This window comes from Camelus ferus, chromosome 17, assembly GCF_009834535.1.
Source record: "Camelus ferus isolate YT-003-E chromosome 17, BCGSAC_Cfer_1.0, whole genome shotgun sequence".
In the NCBI taxonomy this organism is placed as follows: Eukaryota; Metazoa; Chordata; class Mammalia; order Artiodactyla; family Camelidae; genus Camelus; species Camelus ferus.
This window is the reverse complement of record NC_045712.1, coordinates 21292104-21314089: the sequence shown is the minus strand read 5'-3', so window position 1 is coordinate 21314089 and position 21986 is coordinate 21292104. Positions and strand designations below refer to the sequence as shown.

Here is a 21986-nt window from a genome sequence, read left to right as displayed (position 1 = left end):
ACAAGAGATGTCAACCAAATTGAATGACGTGAGTTTCCAGCTGAAAGGGTCCACCAGGTACCCAAAACAGTGGATGAAGAAAGACAAGGAGACAAGGAGAAGGACCTAAAACCTGTCGGGGAAAGAAAGAGAAAATGGCTCACATTACAAAGACACCCAAACAGAATGGCAAATGCTACAAGAATACCAGTGGATTTATCTTTTCCCAAAATTTGGAAGTAAAGCAAGATAAAAGCAGTTTCAACTGTCTGAACCCCAGTTTCATCATCAGTAAATTGGTGATCAAATGTTAAGAGTGTGGATTAACAAATTATATTTATCATGTGGCGAGCAAGGTCGGAAGTATTCAGTAATGCGATGAATGGGCAGTTTCTCTCATTACTGTTCAAAACTCACCTTGATCAGGACACCAAAGCAGCCTGTTCCTCTTTGGGAGGGGTCCAGGGCTCCAAGCATGAATCAGAACAGCTCAGAAATCTCCCCTTGATGGAATCAGAAGCTAGGTCACCAAAGTTTTCAGTACCACCCAACCCCGCAGACCTCGGGTTGGGCCCAGGTGAAAAATTCAATTGTGCAATCTCGCCTCATTCCTCAGATGTCTCAGCTGCCCACGTCCGTTAGGGGGAGGTTACGGGGAAGGCCTGCAAGGGCCAGGCCCTCAGAAGCCGTTCCTTACAAATCGTGGGTTGAGATGGACAACCAGAGGCTCTCAGCTGTGGCACTTATCCCCATCTCAACCAAAAGCTCGTGCCCCACGATAACCCCTCGTCAGCTTTGCAGTCCATTCCTGCCTCCAATGCTATTGAGACATTTTTGCCTGGGGTACTACAGGCATTCCAGATGGCCCACCCAGTGCCTACCTCACTTTCTCTCAGCTCACCTTCCATGCTTTACACTGGTTGTCATTCCCAAAACAGATCTGATCTTATCGGTGCCTCTTACCATCCTTCAGTCCAGCCACACGGCACCCCCCGCCCTCGCCAAGCCCCTCCCACCCACTCCCACCTCCAAGCCCCTGCTTGAGCTGTGACTTCTGCCTCCAGGGCCTTTTCCTCCTATCCTGTGGCCCAAAGCCTACCATCCTGTGCCTTGTGTGTGCACCCCTCATGCTTCATCAGAGGCCAGACTTTATGTGAGTTAATTGTGACGTCTCTCTCCAAGGAGACCAACAGAGAAGGGTGATCATAGTGTATTTAAGTCTGAATTCCTTGCAACAGTCAGCTCAGAGGTGAATGTTTAATATCAGTCCCGGATTGTGGGATAAAGCAGTCAAATCTGAGTCGTGCTGATAGAATCCTGAGCACATTGATGCCCTTCCCCTTGGCTCCAGGGCTTGGAGTGTTCTTCATTGGCCAAGGTCACTGTGGGGAAGATGCTCTATTAGTCAAATATGCATTAATCTGCTCTTAGGCACATTGCCCCACTTGTAGTTAAAACTTTGTCTTATTTATTTCTTTCCAGTAGAAAAATGAATGCTATCATGCCCCATTCAATATGTCAGGAGCACCAGTCAGCAAGAGAGGAGGAGATCTAGGGAACCGAAAGGCCCTGGAACACAGTTCAGGGACCCTTATTCCTTCTGACTAGCAGTAACTCTGTTAATGAACTTTACTTTGAGCTCATTTCACCACCACCTTGCTCACGCCTGTAGCACAGGTAGCTGGCACAGAGCAGCGTTAAGAGTGGCAAACATTTCCTCCTCACCCTCATGTAACACGCATGAGGCTTACGTTGTTTGCATTGTTTTTTTTCTTTAATGGACATACCTCTCTCCCTCTTCTGCCTTCCAGAATCTCCAGCGTGCTTGAGCTGAGACATAAATGAACCAATACCCGCTTTGCGAGTTTTCTCTTAAGGATAACCATCATTATTCATTCCTCACACAACAAAATTATCAATAATAATTCATGAGACAATTACAGTGGAATCCCAATACAGAGAGACATCTGGAAGACCCATTAGAGAGCCCCGTGTGAACAAAGGTTAAGAAACAGTACAAGGAGAAACAAGCAAGGACTCCGGATTTCATCACTGGAAGGTAACGTGTGTGTGTTTGTATCTGCCGTCTCCCTCAGTGGTTTACCTCTTCTAAATGGAAATCTGTTTGAACGTCCTTGTCCAAGAGGCCCTTTTTCTGTTCTCCCTCTGCTTTCTGATTTTGATGGGGTCAGGGGGAGATCTGAGGAGGTGTGTTTTCTTTTTCGGAATGTGAGGTGTTTGGATGAGGTGGAGGATGACTCTGGTGGAAAGGCTCTGCTCCGCATGACTGGTTTTTGATCTGGAAGGAGCGGAGAGCTGGTGTTTACCGCGGGCTGGTTGGGAAGCTGCCTCTAATCACACCCTGGGCTAGACTCACAGAGGCTCAGTCTGGAAGGCTGACATTTGCCCTGTCAGCATCGCCTGATGCGTTCATACCTCCGTGTTCTCACAGTTCACCTGAGAGACTGTGAATTCCGCGGCTGCCTGGGAGGCCCTGCGTTCAGCTCCTTCAAGGCAGAATGCCATTAATTTCAGCAGACGTTTCCAGGCTCCCCAGCCTTCCCAGGGACACGCCTCTGCCAAGGAGCCAAAAGGCCTGTGCTCGGGATAACTGGGGGGGGGGGGTCACCCTGCTGTCAGGGAGGGTTGTGGTCATGCAGAAACTATGTGTGCGGGACGGGAGTGGTCCTGTACACGGCAGAGGAGGGAAACATTTGACGCACTTCAAGGACCAGGCCAACTGGAGAATTCTCCCCCTAGCATTCTCCTAATGAGAAGACCCTGCCAATACCACCACCAAACCAAGTTCAGAGAGACGGAGAACAAAGAAAGCAAGATAGTTCCCCCCAGATGTTGGCAAGATGAGCAGCGTGTCAGGGTCCAGAAGCCTGCAGCCTAGTTTAGGCGACATCAGGTTTATGTTAAGACCTGAACGTGGACTTGAAGGTTTGCTGTGGTGCCTGCCCGTGTCCCTCAAGGGCTGTACCTCACCAAGCACCTTCCCATGCTCACTGAGCATCATTGCATTGGCTCCCTTTCCCCATCAGAGTTCCTGCGGGACCAGAAAGACTATCTCCTAGCTACTTATTCAGATGTCAACGCAGCAATGACACCACCCTTCACTCTTACGTGCTCACCCTGTGACACACGTTTCTAACATCTTGTGTGCACTGGGGCAGAGGTGTCAGGGCAGAGTGCTGAAAAGCACAGCTAGTCCCCTCCTTAAGTCATAAACCCCAACCCAATCAAGGCAAGACGAGAGACCATCACTCCGTCATGCAGAGCCAGGAGGGTCTCCACTTTGGCAGAATCAGAATCACCCTGGGGGGTTGTTCCAACATGCTGGCCCCACCCTCAGAGTTTGTGATTCAGTAGAGCTGGGGTGCGGTGCTGAAAATGTGCATTTCTAACAGATTCCCCAGTGATGTCGAAGCTGCTGGTCCAAGGGTCACACTGAGAATCGCTGTACAGGTAAAACACTGAGGCCCATCAGCAGCCAGCAGTGGGTGTCTTAGCCAAGGTCTCACTTACAGAAAGTAGTTAATCCAAAATTTAGACTTAGGTCTCATCCCAAAGCCTTGTTCATACTAATGGCAGTATTCTGACAGTGCTATGACACCCCAACCACAAATCCATCAATTTAATAGCATGGCTATTCAGTAAAGGGGACATTCAATTTAGAATTTTAAAAAATAAGTTGGGTGTATGGACGAGATGAATAAATTCAGCCAAAGGGTGGCCTGGATGGGATGCTAAAACTGGGGTGGGTATCACCAGGGAGTCCCAGGTGATATATGTGGTTTACATGATCTGTTTTATGATGACCCTAACCGTGGGTGCTGTGTTTCCTCAATTGGTTAGAATTTTAAGTTAAATTTTAAAAGGCAAGAAGGGAAGGTAACAATCCCAACAAGTTTCCCCCGAAATCTGAATACTCCCTGTGTGCATTTTATAGCCTCCCCCTTGTAAAGAACTGCATAGAGTTGGCTGTTTAGTGAGGAATTTCTCACTCCGAGCTACAAGGTGATGATTCCAAATCCTGAGAGAAGCCCAGGGGTGGCTTCCAGCCTTAAGGGCCAAATGAAATGACACCAGGGGGCCTCATTTGAATCTGTGGGGCTTGCAAGCTGCCCAAGAGATGGTCATTGTACCTTTGAAAGGAATGCCATGGATGTATCCCAAAGGCACTGGGCATCAATGCCAAAAGGCAGTGAACTTGAACTAAGCAAGCCTCCTCATTGGCTGTCAGTATTGATGTTGTAAAAGACTCCACCCAGTGGCTTTGGGCCTGAGTAAATGCTGGCTTGGCTGACCTGGTCCGCGAAAATGAATTGGGCATGACTAAGGTGTAGGGATGCCAGGCCTTCCATTAACAGGGAAGGCACGCAGGGGCAGCAGCAAGGGTCAGCATACCAAGGATGCAAACAAAGATCCTGTCCAAAGGGCGAGCTACAGGGAGAAGGAAGGAAAGAGAAGACAAACCTTGCTGCCTTTGGGAAATGGGCTGCTTAACCAATCCATACTTATGACCGCAACGCAGCCTGAGGCAAGGGCCCTTGACACACCCAGCAGATGTGAGCACATGGACACCCCTGTGACATCCACGAGCCTCAGCTTTCCCCTCTGTAAAACGGAGTTCACACTCCACTCAGCTCCTAGTATCTGCAAGGAATTGCCATAAGGATCAAATGACAGTAGACAGGAGAAAATAAAGAAGAAAACTTTGCCTAGTTAACTGTTCCATACGAATATAAAGTATCTCACAGCACAGGCTGGCGGGGAGGGGGTAAAGATGGACGTAGAAATCAAAGGGGGCTTTGGCTTTAAGAACAGTGTTTAATTTTGTTTGTGGGTGGCAAGTTCGCATGCAGTTCCTGTAATTTTTGAAGGCAGACAATATGTACTGTATCTACAAATTGGTATATTCATAAAGTCTTGCAGCTCATGCCAATACACAACTCTATTCTTTTCCCCATTTGCCCATTCAAGCCCAGTTTGTGGGGCCAATTTTTTCCTACTTCTTGGCAAAAGTCTAGAGATGATCCCATACAATTTCTGGTTTATCTGAGACCACAAAATGTCCTCTTGTTAGTTCTAGTGTCAGAAAATGTGTCATTTTGATAAATAATGTACAGTTTCATGTCATAGTCAAAATTCCACTTAGAGGTAAAGCTTTACCCCTCCCCCGCTCAGGCTGCCTCAGGTGGAGCCCTCTAATGGGGGAAGAAGCATGCAGATCCTTCTCTATTTCCTTGTCTTTCTCATACTTTCCTGCCCCCAGGGGCTGGATTTCTGACTCCTCCAGGCCTGGGCGACAGTAAGGAGAAATAAAAGGCAGGAGGGGTCCTTCAGCATCAACACTAGTGTAACCTGACACTGGTTTTCTCTGGCGGTGGCTGATGTTTAAGGCCAGCCCTTTTTTAGGGGGTCTGGTTTGTTTGATGTTTCTTCCATCACTGGCGAGCTCTACTCTCCAGTTCCTTTATGCAAGCCAAGTTTTCCCCACTGGTTGCTCCCCACTTTTCATTTAGTACCTGGTGGGGTTCACCCCATGCAGAGTCTCTCTGTTGCAGTCCCAGCATCCCGCAGCCTGGGACTCTCCCCATGTGGCCTGCATCTGGTCCAGAGGAAACATTCCGGCAATGTGGGCTCTGCCCAGGGCCGTCACCCAACCCCATGCCCACCAGGGCAGCAGTCCCCCATGGCCATGTGTCATCCAGGCCTACATGCCCCCGAAGCCTCCAGGAAGTCTGTGCAACTGCTTGAAGTGTGAGCTTGAAACCCCGCTCGTGTGCCTAGAGGTTCAGAGGAAGCAACCCCCACACACACAGGGAGTGGGGTCGGGGGGTAAGGTGGCAGTCACAGCAGACTCACAACTCTCCCCGAAGGATTTTTCTCCCTGTTTCCACCCCTCAGCTTCTTCAGTTTTTCACTACACATTCTTAGTTTTTTAAACCTTTTATACCCTTCAGAGAGGGGTTAAAGTTCTCAAAACTTACCCTCACCTACCTAGTTTACATGTCCCACAGAGATGGTCTAGTGAATTTTTTCTAAGTATTCTAAGGTATTCAAATGCACCTCTTTCTGTCCATTGTCTACAGTGGCCCCCAAACAACAGGCATTAAATACTATTTGGTTGTTTGCTAAACGAGACTGAAAGAGTTGTCTTATGACACCGCATTGCAGAAAAAAGCCCAGAGGCAGATACGCTACATGTCAATGGTGGTTAATTCCGAGGCTGGAACTATGGGTAATTTTTTTTCATTGTACTTCTCTATATTTAAAAAGTTATTTTAGAAAGAAAATAAGATATCTTAAAGATGAAAAATTCTAGAAAAGAGGAGAATATATTACAGAATAAAAGAAAGAAGGGAGGAGAAAGGCAAGAAGAGAGGGCAGGAAAGGCGGGTAAAAAGAAAAAGAAACAAAGCCATGACAAAATAGATGACAGAGACAGAGATCATTATTTTTATTAAAAGAGTGCTTTCAAAGTGATGTCTGTTTTTGCATAGTAAATGCACTCATTAATTAAGAGCTAGTATTGCAAAACATCTACCTTTTTGTAAAGGCTAAGAAAATATGCTAGACCGAACTATTAACCATGTTTGTTTTGTATAAACAGACTTGGTTCATCTTTGCATGAATCCCAGTGACAGGGCAGCTCTGTTGATGGAAAGGAACTCAGAATCAGGATCATTCACACCGGGCTGGTGTGACATTTGCAACTTGCACAGGTCATAATGGAAGAAATGTGGGGAAGTTACGAGAAAGTAGCTACATAAACAAGACTGCAGAGACCACCTACAAGCTCTTCAAATAACACTAATTTAACAGCATCCATTTGAACAATGTGCTAATCTGAGAAAATCTTCTCATAAAACAAGTCTTGGCATCAACTTCTTACGATAGCTAGGAAAAGTAAGAAAACTACAATTCTTTTTTCCTTAATTCTTACACTATGACTTCTCGCTATTTGAGGTGGGGAAGCAGGCATCAGGTCTAAGCACAATGGTGCCATTGGAATTATTTAAAGCAGAGGAGCCGTGTGTGGGGTCATTTGTGTGTGCCACATCCATCCTTGGCTCTTCTCCATCCTACTCTGTACCCCAAGAATGCTGACCTCTATCAAGTTCATCCCCGGGCCTTCCTGCTGTCTACATTTGAGTTGGGTTCAAGCAGTGGGAGATGCCAGAGGATATGGAAGCAGGAGAGGAGGGGGAGATCAAGGTATTAATTCCTTATTCATTCATTCTAGTGAAGGCCACAGCTCCTGGCAGGTAGCCCTTTCCTCCAGCTATAGGTCTTGCCAAGGTCTGACTATAGAAGGAAAGGGCTCAAGGTGGGCAAGAGTCGATTTTGGTAGATTAGTTGAGGACTATTCTGTGTCCAGGAGGAAGGTGGTAATGATTTGGTCTAGGGGTGTGTAGTGGAGAGAAGTAGCTAGATTCTGAAAGCACTAAGGAGATAAACTCTGTGTTACCTGTGGTCGTGAAATGGTCATAGATTGGACAATGAGGGTGAAGGAGAAGACTTCCAGGTTGTAGGTCTGAGAAATATGATGGATGCTGGGCCATCTGTTAGCAATGGGTTAACTGCCTCACCATTGCAGTGGTAAGGAACACTTGGACTCAGTAATCTCTCTTGTGGAAACACACTGTGTGAGTTATTTCATTGGAAGGAGAGGCTGGGAAAAGTTCTTTCTTTTTGCCATTTGCTAAGAGACTACAGAGGAAGCAGCACCCAGGACCTTAGCAGAGGAGAATGTTTCAGGGGATTAGGCTCAGTGTGGTTGAAAAGCCGTTTCCATATCATGCATTTGGAAAGCAATTTCTTTTCTAAAATTCTAATTTGCATCTGCAGAAAACTCATACTATTTTTCTTACAACACCTAATGAAGACAGATTGGGCAAAGCAACTTAAAAACTTTACATTTTCTAGCTCTCTAAGTACCGGAAAAATTGAATGTTAGATTTATAATTACTGTGCGTTCTGTTTCAGAAAAAAAGAAAAAACTCATACGCAAAGAACATTTTCATAAATCATGTCTATGATTAAAAAAATATGGTTCAAACAGACACAACTGTGCCTTACCCTGCATCTGTTTCACATACACAAATGTGTCAGGTTTACATAAACCACACTGATACAGATGAAAAATAAGGGAAGAACAAGATAAAAATAGCTCTTACGGTATCAGGGTATCAGTAACACATCTTTTATTATTATTATATATGATACCATTGCAATCAATCATGCTCTTATATTGCATTGGCTAGTGACCTCAAGCCCCATGAAGGAAGAGCTAGCCAACATCCAGGAATCAATTCTTTCAGCTTTTTAAAAAAGAAATCTTCAATATGACAATTTCAAAGATAGTGAAATGAAGCAATTTCACCCCCCAAGTGGGGTCTAGGTCCTGATTTCAGATGTGTTCCTGAATGATACACCCAAGGCAGGAGTGGCTAAGGGAAGATGCCCTGTTTCAGATGCTACCGTAGATAGAAATCTATAAATGTAACCGCCCAACCAGCCACTGGTAGCTTCCCAGGCCTAAGAGATAACACTGTTGATTTGTGCTTTTATCAGCCCTCTCTCCTACTGTCCCTGACTAGTTGAGTAGACATGCAGCTGGAAAACTCAGCTCATTTTTTCTCCCTCAACTGAAAAATTTAGTTTTTATACTACTGTTATAAAAATTGCTGAAATCTCAAGGGAGAATTTTTTTCTCATGCATATAAACTTGACTTTAGTAAGTAAAACTCTGCTTTCTCATTCACTGACTAAAGCAGACTTTTTTCTCTCAAACTTGCATTATTTCAATGTCTCCCATTGCTTTGGCTGTACTTTTTTGTACCCTCATCAGCTCTAACCTTGAAGTCTACAGATCTATAAGGAGACATTTTTTTGTTTTGCCAGGGGCAATTCTACTTAAGGGTAAGGAACTGTTATAATATACAAACATTTACCCCAGATATAATATTTTACTAACTTTAATCTTTAAACCTTGAGATTTGCTTAAAATTCTACTTTCACTATGATACCACATTTTAAAGCATTTGGTAATTTGTACATATGTTTCAGAAATTTTTTTCATTCCCTCTTTTCCTGGATCCCACACTGCAAATTTCCATTTATGGAACTGCTCCTCCTCTTCACTCTCGGCTTTGTGGATTAAATAAGGCTGACTCCATCCCTCACTTCCATGAGTGAAAATAAGACTCAAGTCGAGTTAACCAGAGTGAGTCTTGAGATTTTTGCTGGGGTTACTGGGAAAGAAGTTTTGTCTTTCTATTGGGGTTACGGAGTTGGTAGAATGAGGTCTGCAGTAGCTGATATCCATCTTGCTTCCAATTGGGAAAAGCCTATCTGAGACAGAAGACAACACAAAGGAAGGCAGAGCCAGGAGTCGGAGAGAGAGATCCGAACGACTCTCTCTGAGCATGTTGATTCAGGGTTATCTAAAGCAGCTCTACCCTTAGTCGTGAACTTTTCAGTTACTTTCATAACCTTTGGTTATAAAACCCTAATTTGTTTAGTTTGGTTTAATTTGGGTTTTTATCATTTAGAGTCACCTCTCACATCTCTTTATTCCATTTTATGCCATACGTGTGTGTTGGGAGTGTGTGTCAGGGGCAGTCCAATCAAAGGGTCCTTCCTTGACTCCTCTCCAGCTGTTGCCCCTTCCTTATAAGGACAAATGAGAATTGATCATGGCATCTAGACCTATGATGACCCACTCCCTAAGAAATTTCACCATCAGATGGCCTCTCCCTTCCTGACATCAAGACCTCAGAGATATGGAAAATACGGACACACCCAGAAGAAAAGGTGGGGGGGGGTCCCCCATCAGAACTCATGACTGTGTATCAGGATAATGATCTTCAACTCTGCTATGAAGAAACGTTTACAGGCAGCCCCTTCAGAACCTACTTTGCCAGACATTCCTGGTCAGGGAGGGAACCAGAGAATCTCTTTCTTATGGGGCTTTCACATTCTTTCAGTTTTGAAATGTAATGCTTACAAGATTTTAATTTCATCCGTAAATTCCTAAATCCCTGTGATGTAGACCCTATTGGGTTGACTCCTCATGACCAGTGCTGGCACATCCATAAGCGCTTAGGCACCTCCAGGTGAAGTTGTGGCCTCCATGAAAACTAGGGATGTTGTACTTGGATGGGAAGCTCTGGGAAGAGATTATAAAAAGCAGTAAGGAAATAACCTCACCCCTAATTCCATAGACCCGCAACGATCCACTTGGCAGGAAGACACCTACATGAGGAATTAGAAAAGGAAAATTTTCCAAAAGTCTGTTTAAACCTATGAAAGCCTAGCTCAATTCAAAAGGGGTCTCATAAATACAGTGGCCCACTTTTGTGCACACATACACACAGAATCTCTCAAGTAAAGAGCAGAAAATAGCAAAATGAACTTTTCTGACCTGGTTATTTTTATAAAAGTTCCTACAAAGATGTAAAAATTAAATCTCACTCAGTTAAACTCATCAGGAGTTACCTTTACTAAAAAGAAGAAAATTATATGAAATTGGAACTATGCCAGAAGGCCTTGGGATACACAGATGGTTATAACCCCCAGGCATTGCATCCAACATGGGAAGAGGGAAAAGCATAAAAAGGGACCCAGGGCTTGGGCCCTATCCACTTAGAGTAAATACAAACATCATTAGATTCTTAACTCCCTATAATTCTTTAGTGGCCAATCAATTAAGCCCTTGTCAGTCTCATCTTTTGCAAATATTTTCTCCCATTCAATAGGTTGTTTTTTTTTGTTTTGCTTATGGTTTCCTTTGCTGTGCAAAAGCTTATAAGTTTAATTAGGTCCCATTTGTTTGTTTTTGCTTTTATTTCTATTGCCTGGGTAGACTGCTCTAGGAGTAAACATTGCAGAGATTTATGTCAAAGAATGTTTTGCCTATATTTTCTTCTAGGAAGTTTATAGTGTCTTGCTTACATTTAAGTCTTCAAGCCATTTTGAGTTTTGAGTTTATTTTTGTGTATGGTGAGAGGGAGTATCTAACTTTATTGATTTACATGCTGCTGTCCAGTTTTCCCAACACCATTTGCTGAAGAGACTGTCTTTACTCCATTGTATAGTCTTGCCTCCTTTGTCAAAGATTAATTGACCAAAAGTCTGTGGGTTTATTTCTGGCCTCTGTATTCTGTCCCATTGATCCATATGTCTGTTTTTGTATCAATACCATGCTGTTTTTTATGTTCATTTATTTATTTTTAATGACAGTAATGGGGATTGAACCCAGGACTTCATGGATGCTAAGCATGTGCTCTACCACTTGAGCTATATCCTCCCCCAATTACCATGCTGCTTTGATTACTGTAGCTCTGTAGTATTGTCTGAAGTCTAGGAGGGTTATTCTTCCAGCTTCATTGCTTTGGCAATTCTGGGTTTTTTGTGATTCCATATAAATTTTAGGATTATTTGTTCTAGTTCTGTGAAAAATGTCTTGGGTAGTTTGATAGGGATTGCATTAAATCTGTAGATTGCTTTGGGTAGTATGGCCATTTTAACAGTATTAATTATTACAATCTAAGAACATGGGATATCTTTACATTTCTTTAAGTCATCTTTAATTTCCTTAGTCAGCATTTTGTAGTTCTCCATGTGTAAGTCTTGTACTTACTTGGTCAGATCTATTCCTAAGTATTTTATTTTTTTGAATGCAATTTTGAAAGGGATTGTTTCTTTACTTTCCTTTTCTGGTAATCCATTGTCAGTGTAAATAAATGCAACTTTTTAATGTTAATCTTGTATCCTGCTACCTTGTCGAATATCAGCTCTAGTAGTTTTCGTGTGGCGCCTTTAAGGTTTTCTATATATAATGTCATGTCATCCATATATAGTTTCATGTCATCTGTATATAGTGACAGTTTTACCTCTTCCAATTTGGATCCCTTTTATTTATTTGTTTTTTTTCTCATCTAGTTGCTATGGCTAGTACTCACAAATAGCTTTTATTATGTTGAGATATGTTCACTCTGTACCCACTTTGGTTTAGAGTTTTTATCATAAATGGGTGTTAAGTTTTATCAAATGCTTTTTCTGCATCTGTTGCAATGTTATGTGATTTTTGTCCTTTCTTTTGTTGACGTGGTGTATCACATTGATTGATTTGCATATATTGAACCATTCTTGTGTCCCTGGGTGAACGCAACTTGTTGATCAAGATTTGTTTAGCAAGGGGGAGTAAAGAACAAGCAAATGATTACTGACCAAATGCCAGTTGGCAGGTCCCAGTCAGGGCTGCATCATGAACAGTCTTGGCAATGCCATCAGTAAAAAAGGCAAGGTTAAATGTCATCTTGTTTCAGCATTACAGGTTGACTTCAATGGTGATGAGTGACCTTGTTAATTAGAGTCCTACACTTTGTCCTGAGTATGTGAAAAATAAAGCAATGAGGACTTATAAAAAAAAAAAAAAACAACTCACTGCAGAACTGGCCATGACTTAGCATAATTGTCACTCTGCATCTTTTAATTTGTAATCAGTTTCACTGGCAAATGCCTAAATACCTGAGAACAAATATCTGGCCCCCAACTGTTTCCTGAGCACATAGCAGACATTTCTAATCAATCATGGCACTATTTTTTCCCCTTGGCTCAGGCTCAGACTATTTCTCAACATGCCATTCCAGAGACTGTTAGTCTATTGGAGTTGGCCTTCGAGGTGGAACTGTTCTGTCCCTCTGCTCTGCATGGGTTTCATTTTACATTCCTGTAATAGTCATTTGTGATTTTTCCTCCTCAGCATCCACTTTTCCTTCCTATGATAACATTCTAATTTTCATTTGAGGACCCACTTCTCTTCTACTCCTAATTTATCAGCATCCAGGGACACTGACTCCATCCCTGGAGCCGAGGTGGAGCACATGACCAGTTGCTTCCTCCATTTCCCTGGCCACAGAGATTGGTTCAGGGGCGGCATAGGTCAAGCCACTCAGAGCTAATAATTTTAGACTTGTCGAGCTGGTGGAGAAGCCAGCTCTCATTCTGCACTTGTTATAATCATGGGAGCTTAGAGTAGCCAGGCAAACATTGAAGGGACTGAAAATTGAACCAAAATGGCAGTAGTGGAGCAAAGAGATGGGAAGAAGCTAACTTCTAGTGATATCTTTTAAACTCCTGATTTCAATCATCCCTAAAGTCAGTTACTCCTGGAATATCTGTTACAAGTAAAAAATTCTTTTTTTTTAAACTTATATTGGTCTGAGTTGGGTGTTGTGCTACTTGCAATCAAGGTAAAACTTAAAACAACACCTATTCTGGTGCATTCTTCCAACTCTTCAATGTTATGGATCTCAGGAAAGGACCTTCTAGGCCCACCACTTTGCCAGCCTCCCTTGGCCTGGTTTTGGAAACATACAGAGCCACCATCTCTCTCTGGATCTGGGGAAAGCACCAGCTAGTGCATCAGGAGTCTTGATACCACAGAGGCAGATGGGGCTTTGAAGGGCTTAGAGACCAACTGGGCATGTGGAGCTTGGACTTTTTCTCCTCCTTCCTTGCCATGTGACTGTCCCCAGTGCTGAACTGCTCACCATCTTCCAGACAAGTGCTGATGGAAAAGAGAGCATGGGTGGTCAAGGTGGGCTTACCTGGTGTTGGGACATTGGACTCTAACCTTGAAGGAGGGGTGACCATGCAGAAAGTTAGGGATCCTGGGACCAGTTCATTAAAATTGTTTACAAAGTTCTCGAACTTCTGAACTCCTTACTCTGTTTCCAGCCACTAGTGTTTGTTGGTAGTTCAGGGCTGTATCTATACACAGACCACTTCAGCTGAATTTCTTTCTTTTTTGTTAAAGTGTTTAGGGTGGTAAAGGGAGGAGAGCTGTCAGATTTTGGCAGCGAGAAGTTGAGGAGTAAAGCTGGTGGGAGGTGTGCTGACCTCACAATCTGCCCGAGCACCACCCTTGTAGGCATCAAATCCATAAATATCCAGGAAACTGAGTCAGTAGGAAAGGACTCAGACAAACGAGTGCATCGCAGCAACACCTGACAGGGATTTTTCTCTTTTTTTAACAGCAGCTGGAGGTGCTGCCTCTGTCAGGGCTGGGGACCCACTGACCCCAGAGACCTTGGCCCAGAGAGTGGGCACTGGGAGGCACCCCCTTGGCCACGGGTGCCCCGAGCGGGGGGCTGTGTGAACTGGCTGCCCTCCCCATGTGTGCTGGGGCTTTCTTGTTCCTGACCTGTCCTCCCCCTGGCCCTCCTGCTTGACTGAGATTTATGTGCCAGCGTCACGCTCACCTTGGATCCTTTGAGGAAAACATAAAACAAATCCCTAGGATTTGGGAAGGAGGGGCCAGTCATCGGTTACTTTGAGGAAAGTCAGAGGCAGCTGCGCGCAGCCTCCACCAGTTCAAGGTGCACCTTGAGGCTGGAGCCCAAATCCCTCCCTGCCAACGCTGGCCGGGCGCCTGCCGGAGCCTCATCCCAGCAGCAGCTGTTCTGTGCTTCCCCATCAGAGGACAACTAAGGCGCTGCATCCATACCTCCCTCTCAAGTCTTTTATGTCTCCTTTTCAGACATCATCAAGGAATTGCCTTTTTACCGTAACAAACATTTTCTAACACGCTAACCTTCTCTCCCTAATGAGATTATACATGCTGATGGACAAGAAGCATGTTTAATACACCTTAGTTTTTCTGCCCCTTTCTCACCCTCTCCAACACATAAAATCCCCCTTACCACTCCTCCACCTCCTCTCAAACACTGGGTATAACGACCAAAGCTAACACCCCTACAGTTTGAGTATTTCCTATGTGCCATCTCCAATACTCAATACATCTTAAATTCTTAATAACGAACAAATCTAAGTACTAAACATCTAAATGCTTAACAACTCCCACCTCAATCCAAAGCACCATTTTGATTAGGGAATTATCATTCTCATTTCACAGATGAGGAAACTGTGAGTCAGTGAAATCAAACAACCATACCACAAGCCCCAGCTGGCAATATCTAGGATTTGAACTCACCTCTGCCTGCCTCTCAAGCCCACGCGTTTTCTAGCACACGACACAATCACTCTATAAATATTGATCCCAGGTCGTGCCTGGCTACCTGTCAGGATCCACTAGTCATTTCTAGTGCAGGCCTGGTTTGCTGTCTCACTTTAGATGGAGGCCAAAGGCAGAAGAATGTTGGGTGCAACAGTGGTTCTCAGTTGGGGGTGACTTTGCCACCCAGGTGACACAATCTCTGGAGACACTTTTGCTTGTCACAACTAAGGCAGGGGATGCTATCTTGTGAGTAGAAGCTGGGGATAGTGCTGAACATCTTAAGATGCACTGGGCAGAGAATTATTCCATTTCAAATGTCATTACTGCTGAGGTTGAGAACCAGAGATTTAGAGAGAGACCCCGCCCTGTCTCCAAGATATGTCCAGAGCTCTCCTTACAGATGCCTAGCTGGGATCAGCTTACAGTCATTCTCCTGTCAGCAATTAAATCTGTGCTTTATTCCCAGAGCTCTGGGATTCTCCATCAATAATGAGACCTGTATAGCTTCCATATTATTTGCTAAGAACAATCTTCCAAGTAATTACTGACTTTCTCTTTTCTCTTATTTAAGGAAAACTTAGAGTCTTCACTGGGGTGAGTGGATCCATAGGGCCATCATGGTTTATATTCACCCCAAAGCCTTCTGACTTTCTGCCAGAAAGAGTATTTTAATACCTAACAAGAATAATAGCACTTAGGGGACAGAAACCACCTCTTGCTACTCAAAATGTATCCTTTGTTTTTATTTGTTTGAATCATTTTCTCTAACTAATTTACAAGCATGTGATATACTCAGAATAGGCCCAGGGACCATCTTTCAACTAGGACAATGTTTGAATAGCCCCATCAAGTCTGTAGATCATCTAAGGTTAATACTATTATTAGATAAAAGTTAAGTGATTCTATTTATCAGAGTTCTCCAGAGAAATAGAACCACTAGGCTGTAGAGATATATAGATAAAGCTGTAGGTGTAGATGTAGAGATAGACAGAGATAAGAGGAGATTTATGATGGGATTTGGCTCATGTGACTAGGAGGCTGAGAAGTCCCAGGATCTGCTGTCTGCCATCTGGAGAACCAGGAGAGCTGTTAGTATAATTCAGTCCAAATCAAAAGGCATGAGAATCAGGGGGCTGATAGTACAAGTCCTAGTCTGAGAACCAGGAGAACAGATGTCCAAGGGCAGGAGAAAACGGATATTCCAGTGCAAACAAAGGAAGCAAATTTGCCTTTATTCTTCCTTTTTCTTCTAGTCAGGCCTTCAACAGATTGAATGACTCCCACCTGCCCTGGTGAGGGTCATCTTTATTGAGTCTCTTGATTCAAATGCTGCTGTCTTCTAGAAACACCCTTTTAGGCACACCTAGAAACAATGTTCATGAGCTATCTGAGCATCCCTAAGCCCAGTCAGGTTGACATATAAAATTAACCATTACAGCAATTAATCCCTGACAAAGTTCCTAAGAACTGGGGTTAAATGGTCCCCTGATTAGAATCTAGAGATGAATGATTTGACTAAAACTGATCAGGACTTTCTAAGGCTTGGTTTGACTGAGTTGTGAAACTGAAAAGACCAGAGGAGAGATGAGTTCAGGCATGGCTGAATCCAGGTGCTCAGAAGGTATCACCTATTGTCTCTTAATTTATCTGCCCTACTCCCCCTGTGTTGGCTCCATTCTCATAAAGACTTTACCTGCATGGTAGCAAGATGGCCACTTTACTCCTGCCTTTATCCTTGTAGGGCCTAGTCCAGTGGAAAAGAGGATATATGTCTTTTCTGACATTCCTCAAAAAAGTCTCACTGTGGTTTTGATCAGATCATATGCCATTCCTTAGCCAATCACTGAGGCCACAGGAACATGACACCCTACTTGGCTAGGGCTAGCATCATTGCTGTTAGAGGAGTGATGGGGAAAGGAAAATGGATGCCAGCCAAAACCACGGTGACCATTTAAGACCAAAATCAGTACTGCCCAGAATCATTACTACTCAAGAAGGCTGGAGCTTGAAGAATTGAGCACATCACAGGGTCCTTACTGGGATTGACAAGTCTAGCCCTGATGTGCTGAGTGACACTTATCAGGGCACCTGTCCTCTCCAAAGACCTCCAAATTCCCAGCCACTTCAGAATGTTTTCCTGTATGGTTGACTTCAACAGTTGCTTCAGAATGTCTACTCCAAGCCATCTGTTCCATTAGAAACCAAACACAGAAAAGGAAGAAAAATGGGACAAGGGTCAGCAGAACTTTACTGCTGCTTTATGTCTTTTCTGGCAGTTACAAAACAAACCAGCTAATCACTTAGATAATCTACTTGGTTTACAAATTTCGTGGTAGCATAAACCACTCAGTAGGTTCTAATTAATACCCTTTAGCACCAAAAGGGCACCACGCCAAGGACAGCAGCCTAAAGAAGACTTCCAACATCTGACAAAGATGGAGAGAAGGAAGGACAGAGACTCGCCTCTTCCCCATGAGGAAAAATCATTTTCTGGTGGTCAAATTGCGTGGAGTGTGGAACTGTTATCAATATTATGATAAAATTATATTCTTCGCTGCAAGTATGAAGCCTGTAATTGTTGATTTCATCCTCCGATGTGGCCAATTATGGATACATATATTGGTAGTAACTCAGTTGGGCTCTTGGCATCTCCTACCAGAGTTGGCTAGAAATACTCGGGTGTCTGTTAGGAAAACAGGATAAGCGTGAAGTGGTGTGGCAAGAGATTCACCGAGGCTGGAATTGTATTACCAAGCAGAGTCTATGCTTCTCTTAGTAAATCTATTGTCTCTAGGTCTCAAATGGAAAGACCCACTCTTCCTCTGGAGGATGACAAGGCTTTAGATGGGTAAGGCCTATGATTTCTCCTAATGGAGGCACATTACTCAACAATTAAATTTAACAACTTGTGGCCGATGTTTGAACCAGAGCCTCAGAGCTGTAGAGGGAATCAATAAAGTGGAAGGCAGAGTGTACTGCAAATGTAGTGAGAAGATGGATGATAAGTCCAAGAGGTTAAGACATACAGAAGATGTAGGGAGAAGGTTTAACACAAATCTAATCCAAGTTCTGGAAGGTGATAAAAGACAAAATAAGGGAGAAGTAATATCAAAGAGAGTGTTACCAATTATCAGAGTTCGGATTTACTGTAGAGGCATCATAGTGAAACTGATGAAAACCAAAGAAAACGAAACGAGCTTTAAAGCAGGCAAGTGATAAAACACAGACTCCCTGCAAAGAAACAGCCTTTAGATTGGCTGCTGACGTCTCAACCACAAGGGAGCTCAGGAGAGTGGAATCTCTTTAGTGAGCTGAGAAGTGTTACTGTCAACCTAGAGATCAATACCCAGTGAGACTCTCTTTCAATAATGGCAATCAAATAAAGACAAACAAAAACTGAGTGTTTAGCCACAAATTAGTAACCTACAAAATGTCCTTAAAACTTAAATTCTAAAGGATATATGTTAGAAAAAAAATTAGTCCAAATGAAAATCTGATGTCAGTAGAAAGAGTAAGAAAAGACATTGTTCAATACATGGACTAATTGAATGAATGTATAAAGTGATAATAAAAATGAAACCAAATGGGATGGAGCAACGCAAAAATAATAGCTGAAACAAAAATAACTGGCGCATGGTAGTAAAAGAAGCCCATCTGAGACAATAATAATGGATAATAATCATTGGAAGGAGGGTGATCTGGGAGTGAAATTATCCTAAGTTTTGTGGATTGTTTAGGAGGATAGGAAGTATGTTAATTAAATCTGGACTTCTTTAAGCTAAGTATGCTTGTTAAAATTGCCTGTAACTACTAAGAGAATAAGCATGGAGCATAACATCCGCCAAAGAAGTAGCAGGGAAAAATGAAATAAGAAGACAAAAGCCAAAAAAAGGAAAAAAAGGAGAAGAATCAGAAGAAGTAGGACAAATCCAAAGCACATAGCAAGGTAAAGGAAAAAAACTTAAACATACCTGCATTTATAATGAAGATAAATGGGTTAATGTCTACAGATAAAAGACAAAAACTGCCAGGCAGAGTTGGAATTTTAAAAGTTCAGTTATATGCTGTGTATAAAAGCAGAAAGTAACAGACTTGCAAGAACTGGGTAAATCTATCAATATAATAGAAATTTCTTCAGTACACCTCTTTCAGTATTCGACGGATCAAGCAGACCAAGAAACCATTAACAATTGAAAAAGACAATCCACAATCCTGATTTGATGGCTTACATAGAACATTGAGCCCAGCAATTTGAGAATACACCCTCTTTTCAAGCACAAAATCTGGCCACAAAATCTTCCCAAAGCTAGCCTTGGAAAGTTCAGAAACTTGGTTTCGTCTGTGCTACATTCTCTGACCTTTATGCACTGAAGGGGGGAAAGAGTAGAGGGGAAAAAATAAATATATATTTTAAAAAAAGCACAAATTTGGAAATTAAAAAAACAATGTGTCAAAGGGAAATAATAATGGAGATCAGAAAATACTTATGTGGGAAGCATCTCTCAGGGGAATTATACTTTCAACGCTCCATTAGAAAATAAGAAGTTCTTCAAATTAATGAACTAAGCATTCAGCGGACAGATTTAGGGAGGAAAGTATCAGGATAAAAACAAAGAAAATAGAAGGAAAGCAATAATAAGGATAAAGCAAAAATTAATAAAATAGGCAACAAATACAGAAGAGTGAAGATCAACAAATCCAGATGTTGATTCTTTAAAAAGACTAATAAATAGAAAATTGTCACCAATATTAATCAACAAAAGCACATTGTAAAATGACTATAACTCAATAAAAAATGTTTTTAAAAAAAGCAAAAAAATAAAATAAAAACAGATAATATGCAAATAAGCAGTATTTAGAGTGAAAGAAAAGACAATTGCAGATGCTGCAGAGATTAATAGTTAATAACAGGTTATTATGGATAACTTTATGCTAATAAAGTTAAAAATTTTGATAGAATGGATAGAATAGATTTCCCCTACTTCACCACTTACAAGGGCAGCGGCCTGTCAGAGTACAACGCCGTCCGGAAGTACGTCCAGGCTGGGGTCACCTACCTCTTTGTGCAGCTGTGCAAGATGCTGGCCCTGGCCACTTTCTTTCCCACCTGGGAAGGCGACATCTGTGATTTCACTGGGGAGTTCATGAAGGCCAGCGTGGTTGTGGCAGACCTGATAGGCCTAAACCTTGTCATCCCGGCATGCCGGCAAGGCGGAATACAAGATCCTGGTTGCTGCCCTGGGCTGGGCCACCGCCAAGCTGATTATGTCCCGCTGCATCCCCCTCTGGGTTGGAGCTTGGAGCACTGAGTTTGACTGGAAATACATCTAGATGAGTTTTGACCCCAGCACCAGTCTGGTGCATTACATTGTCACACCTGCCCAGCTGTGGAAGATGACATGCTACTACCTGTACCACACTTTCCAGCCAGCAGTCCTCCTGCTGATGTTCCTTAGCGTCTACAAGGCCTTTGTCATGGAGACCTTCGTCCACCTCTGTTCCCTGAGCAGCTGGATGGCACTGCTGGCCTAAGGGGCAGTGACAGGGCTGCAGGTCCTCAGCACCCTGGTCCTGTGTGTCTCTGTTGTCAACATGCCCTCCTAGGCTTGATGTCCCAGACTGTCACATACCTGATTTTTTTAACTCATAAAAATCCAAGAGAATCAGTTTAAAAAAAAAAAACTAATAGAATCAGAAAGAGAAGTAAGTTACAGTGGATCAAAATAAATATACAAAAATAAATTTTAAAATTATGCAATATTCTATTTTTTTAAAACATCCAATTCAAAAAATACCTTCAAAGTACAAGATACCTAGAAATAAACAAGACATATTCAGGACCTACTTAAGAAACTAGTAAAATTATACTGGGTACAAAATAAAGACATAAATTAAGAGGTACATCATAGACGCCCTTGGATAGGAAGACATAATATTATATCAATTTTCTTGAAAACTAGCCTGTGAAATAAATACCATCTCATTACTTTAGGACTTGATAAAATTTTTCTAAAATTAGTTTGAAGAATAATCAGTGGAAATTGCAAGGAAAATATTTTTTAAAAGTAGAAGTAATGCTCTAGCAGAGATTTCTCAAACTCCTGGATATTAAAATGCATCATAAAGCCTTGGTGACAAAAACAATATGACATTTACTTAAGTACAAGGATATTGCACCAAAATGTTTGCTGGAGCACTATTGGTATAATAAAAGAATAGGAGCAATCTTAATGTCTATTGGTATGAACCCATTTAATACATTATATAACAGTAGACATTGAACTATTATTTCAGTATTATATCAATAAATATGAAACATGAAAAACCTAAATAAAAGTTAATCCATATCAAGATACTTCACATTAAATCTATAGGATACCAAAACAACAAGTTTCTACTGTACAGCACAGGGAACTATAGTCAATATCTTGTTGTAACCTATAATGAAAAAGAATATGAAAAGGGATATAGGCATGTATATATATGACTGAAACATTATGCTGTACATCAGAAATTGACACAGTGTTGTAAACTGACTATACTTCAATTAAAAAAAAATCTATAGGACACCAAAAGCAATGAGAAAAATCTTAGAAGCGAGTAGAGAGGAGACTATACTATGAACCAAAAGATGGCACTTTGAAGGGCAGGAAACTTCTCAAAAACAACAGTATAGGTCAGAAGAAACTTGAATAATATACCAAAAATAGGAAGAATAAATAGTAAGCCTAGAATTTTCCCCCTCAGCTAAATTACCATTCCAGAATGAGAGCATAGGGTAAAATATAGTTTCACACAAAGTCTGCAAGAATTTACCACTTGAAGGTCCTTCTGAAAGAACCATCAGAGAATGGATCACAGAGAGAAGAATCTGAACCCCTCTGGGAGGAGGGAAGAAGAGAGAAGCAATGTGAACAAATTGGGAAAATCTAAAGCAAGAACTGGGTGTATAAATTATAATTACTAATTT

General features: G+C 42.3%; 1 pseudogene; it reads left to right on the top strand.

Moving 5' to 3' along the window:
• Window positions 1-19995: 19995 nt before the first annotated feature.
• On the top strand, window positions 19996-20715 carry LOC102505370 (annotated as a pseudogene).
• Window positions 20716-21986: the final 1271 nt, after the last annotated feature.